Genomic DNA, 4,750 nt, shown 5'->3' with positions numbered 1-4,750 from the left:
TGTCTGGCAACACCGGTATGTTCCGTCCTTAATTACTGATAAGCTTTATCTCCTTGTTAATTACAGGGTCAAATTGACTACCACGTCTTGGGAGGAGTGCGCAGGATCGATCATCCCTGTGCTGAAGCTAAGCGGATCTACAGCTTCATCGAGCAGATACTTCCGGCTTGCTACGTGTATTCTCAGCACGGGACAAAAATTCTATATCGACACTATAATTTAAACAGTTTTACCAGACATGCTGGTCTGCACAATTATCTAACCACAACTTCGTCTGTTCCGTTGCCCATAGCTATCATCAGCGTGTACAAACAAATACAGAATTAATATCTTGGAGGCGCTCGCGCGAGGCGTGCGCAAAATAAATATCTCCTCGGGACACTAAGGTCAAACGATAACCAACACGCCGAATGGAAAATACATGCTCTGTCCTAAATACTGTATTTGTCGTTGTTGTTTGAATGCCGTAAGTTTGACTAGATTTGTAGAAAATATTAGCAATATTTGTATCTTTGAATAATTTAATATGAAAATAGATTTATTGATCTTTAATGATATTAATTATATACCATAAATATTACTTCCTCTGTCCAAAATTATAAAATATTTTAACATTTTCAGATTCATAACTTTTTACTTTATATCTGGGCATAATATATATCTAGGTGCATAATAAAAGTTATAGATCTAGAAAAGCTAAAACGCCTTATAATTTGAAATAGAGAGAGTAATATATTTTTTTGAAACGCGAGAACGACACTTAATAAAGGACGGAGGGAATATATGAGTACTAGTACCTCTGCATGATTGTGAAAGGATAACCAACATTTCAGTCTGTATAAATATATGAGTACTAGTACTACCTACATGATTGTTCTTATTTTGCATCCGATAACACTAAGTCTGTATATTTATGTGTGTCACATCTCCTGGAGATGTCGTCGAGACGCAGTTGGCAGCAAACTTGTCCCATCCCCTGGCAAAGAATGGACATCAGGATCCTGTATATTGTGGCCTTCGTCCTCCTCGCCCTCCTTCTCAAGCTCATCCGGAGCTACCTCACATCATCGCGCACGAAGCCACCATCAGCGCTTCGCCTACCACCAGGGCCATGGCAGCTGCCGCTCATCGGCAGCCTGCACCACCTCATGCTGTCGCGCTTCAGCGACTTGCCTCACCGGGCGCTGCGCGAGATGTCCGAAACATACGGGCCCCTCATGATGCTCCGCTTCGGCGCCGTGCCCACGCTGGTGGTCTCCTCCACGGAGGCTGCCAGGGAGGTGATGAGGACACACGACCTCACCTTCTGCGACCGCAACCTGAGCGTCACCTTCGATGTCTTGAGCTGCGGCGGCAAGGACATCATCTTCTCCCCCTACAACGCCCAGTGGCGTGAGCTCCGCAAGCTGTGTATGCTCGAGCTCTTCAGCCAGCGACGCGTGCTCACGTTCCGGAGCATCCGGGAAGAGGAGGTGGCGAACCTCCTCCGCTCCATCTCCAGGGAGTCTGCTGATGGCCGGCCCGCCGTCAACCTCAGCGAAGGGATCTGCCGCATGATAAACGACGTCGCCGCGCGCACGGTCGTCGGCGACCGGTGCAAGTACCGAGATGAATACATGCATGAGATGGACGAAGTGGTGCGGCTGTTTGGTGGGTTCAACCTGGCGGACCTGTACCCGTCCTCGTGGCTGGTACGCCGGTTCAGCGCCGCCGCAAGGGACGCGAGGAGGTGCCAGAGGAACATGTACCGCATCATCCAGAGCATCATCCGGGAGCGTGAAGCCATGCCAATGCCAGAGCGAGACGAGGACCTCCTGGGTGTCCTCTTGAGGCTGCAGAGGGAAGGTGGCCTGCGGTTCACTCTCACCGACGAGATTGTCAGCACGGTTATTTGGGTAAGATCAGCTCTTATAAAGCTAAGATCATCTCTTAAATTCTTTCGAAAATTTACTTTCTAAATCATATTTTTCTAAATGTACTCTCTAAATCATCATTTATCAATAAGATGACACTCCTGCAAAACTCCAATGCATATGATACTTTGTTCTTAATGCTGTAATTTGTTTCTAATTTTAGCGCTGGGCAAATGAAATTTTATTGCACTAAACATTAGTAGTTCATGTTAGTACCTACATACAACTAATAAAATTAAGTATGCTTGTGCTGTTATTGTATTTATTTTCTACCACAATATATATACAGTTGTGACGTATGTTTTTTCTATCCGTATTCATTCCCTGTGCCTGGCACATCCATCTGGCTTCAATACACATCTAGTTAAAACTATAACTTAAGTGTTAGTGTCTTATGCAAACCAGGTGACAATATGACATCTTAGATCTAGATTGTGACTTTAAATTTTGATTTTATTAGCTGCTACAAATTTTTTAATCCTCAAGTCAAGTAGAATATCTTGTACCTACTACCTTTTAGTTAGAACTCTTGTATTTTATAAAAAAATTAAGAAATTATATTGCAAAATACATTCTTATTTAATATGACAAAAACCATAATTTAAGCTTGCACCACGACACTTAAAATCGATGGTAGAGTTTGAAGTAAGATATAGGGGAGGCTAGTGATACTACCAGGAGGATAGTAATGCCATATCCACAAACCAACCTTGGGGTATCCTAAGTTCTTAACCTTCTCTACTGCTCAATATGTGAAATTTTCTTGTAAAAAATTTATATGTATAGTAGATTAGTAGTCACTACTAGAGAAATTATTTTGACCAATGGTATTTTCATCACCGATTTCTACTGAACCGGTGATGATAATGTTTCACCACTTGTTGAAAGGCCGATGGGACATAGTGGGGTGAAAAACCCATGGTCAAAACTGTTCTTACTGCCACGTCAGTGTATAATCCGGCGGTGGAAACGATGGTGATCGTTATTACCACTGGTTCATAGTCAATCAAGCGGTGAATTTTTTTTTCATCGCCGACTTTTCACACACTTACAAAATGGAATATGGTGCTTAACTACAATTATACTATGAGTATAGATAAATGTAGTGAAAGTGTATACACAACATGTATGTCTTATAGGTCAGTTTTTATATATTACTACTAATAGAAGTGGGTCACTTAGAAACATATATAGGTGTAATTTTAATTTTGTAGCGATTTAAACATTCCATATTAGCATATCTTTTTAATTTAGATGTAATTTTAAGAAGTTATTTTATTTAATTTCTAATAATGGTAGAAGTAGTAACTTAAATGGTAATTTAAGGGATTTCTTGGATTATCCATCGTAATGACATGACATGGCGGTGGTGGGCAATTTAGATGCAAAATTTAGGATTTACTTTAGGTGATGTTGCATAATGGCATAGGTGCGAAATTTATATGCAAATTCGGGGTTACTTTATGTTGTTTCTTTTCATAATAGTATATGTGAGTATTTGTTTAGAAAATTGAATATACCTATCAAATAGCTGTTATTATCAATGTTGGTTAGAGCCTGTGAAATTGGTGGGCGTATCTTTTTTTGTTTTATGTGAGGATATTTAGAATCTTTTAGTGTCTCGTGAGAATTAATGTGATGGTTCTAAATACAAGACTGTATTACAGGATATTTTCTCTGCTGGCAGTGAGACATCATCAACCGTTCTAGTATGGGCAATGTCCGAACTTGCTAAGAACCCGCGGGGTCATGCATAGGGCCCAGTCTGAGATGAGGGAGACCTTTAAAGGACAAGACAAGATAACTGAAGATGATCTGGTCAAGTTAAGATATCTACAGCTGGTGATCAAGGAGACTTTACGGCTGCATGCTCCAGTACCACTCTTGCTCCCAGTGACGAAGCCAGAAAAAAATTTAGGATGGGCTGAACAAAAGAATAGATGTTTTTTTTATCTTCTCTTAACCTTAGCTCCTCCTACCAAATACATATATACATAAAATTTTAAGGGAAAACTTAGGAAAACTCCACGTGCTCAGGATGGGTAGGGGGGGCTGAAGCCCCCGTAGCCCCACCGCTGGCTACGTCCCTGCTTGCTCCCTCAAGAATGTCGTGAGTCATGTCAGGTTATGGGTTACGATGTGCCGAAGGGAACCAAGGTGTTTGTGAATGCTTGGGCAATAGCAAGGGACATGAGATTATGGCGTGATGGAGAGGAATTTAGGCCAGAAAGATTTGAAAATAGCAGTATCGATTTCAAGGGTAATGACTTCGAGTTCACACCGTTTGGAGCAGGCAGGAGAATATGCCCTGGCATCACACTCGGACTGGCCAACCTAGAGCTGGCACTTGCTAGCCTTATTTATCATTTTGATTGGGATCTGCCGGATGGCGTCAGGTTGGAAGAATTTGATACGGCAGAGATCTTTGGTATAACGTTAAGAAAAAAGTCCATGCTCTGTCTCAAGGCCAAACCTTACAATAATTTTACGCCAAATTAATCAGGTGATCTATATGGTGTGAACTATGTCCCTGTTGCTTCTTAATTTGTACTAGAAAGAGGTCGCAAAAAAATTATACCAGAAAGAGTGTGATTATAATTTTAATATCAATCTATACTGCATGTTAATAAATATATGCAGAGTTTGTCCTATGCTTCTGTTATATTGTTTCATCACTCTACATTAAGTGTAGTTATCTTTTTTTTACATTTTGTGAAACGATTAAATGATTATCTAATGAGAGTACAAGAATGAAATGAGGCTGGTCTATGTCTCATCCAGCTGTATACTACTATTAATTTTCCTTTACTTAATAGGAGTACGCTATAATTTTGTTT

General features: G+C 40.8%; 1 pseudogene; it reads left to right on the top strand.

The window, feature by feature from the left end:
- Window positions 1–918: 918 nt before the first annotated feature.
- On the top strand, window positions 919–4,534 carry LOC136538668 (zealexin A1 synthase-like; annotated as a pseudogene).
- Window positions 4,535–4,750: the final 216 nt, after the last annotated feature.

This window comes from Miscanthus floridulus, chromosome 2, assembly GCF_019320115.1.
Source record: "Miscanthus floridulus cultivar M001 chromosome 2, ASM1932011v1, whole genome shotgun sequence".
Taxonomy (NCBI): Eukaryota; Viridiplantae; Streptophyta; class Magnoliopsida; order Poales; family Poaceae; genus Miscanthus; species Miscanthus floridulus.
The sequence above is the reverse complement of the archived record's forward strand: the minus strand, read 5'-3'. Positions and strand labels throughout refer to the sequence as shown.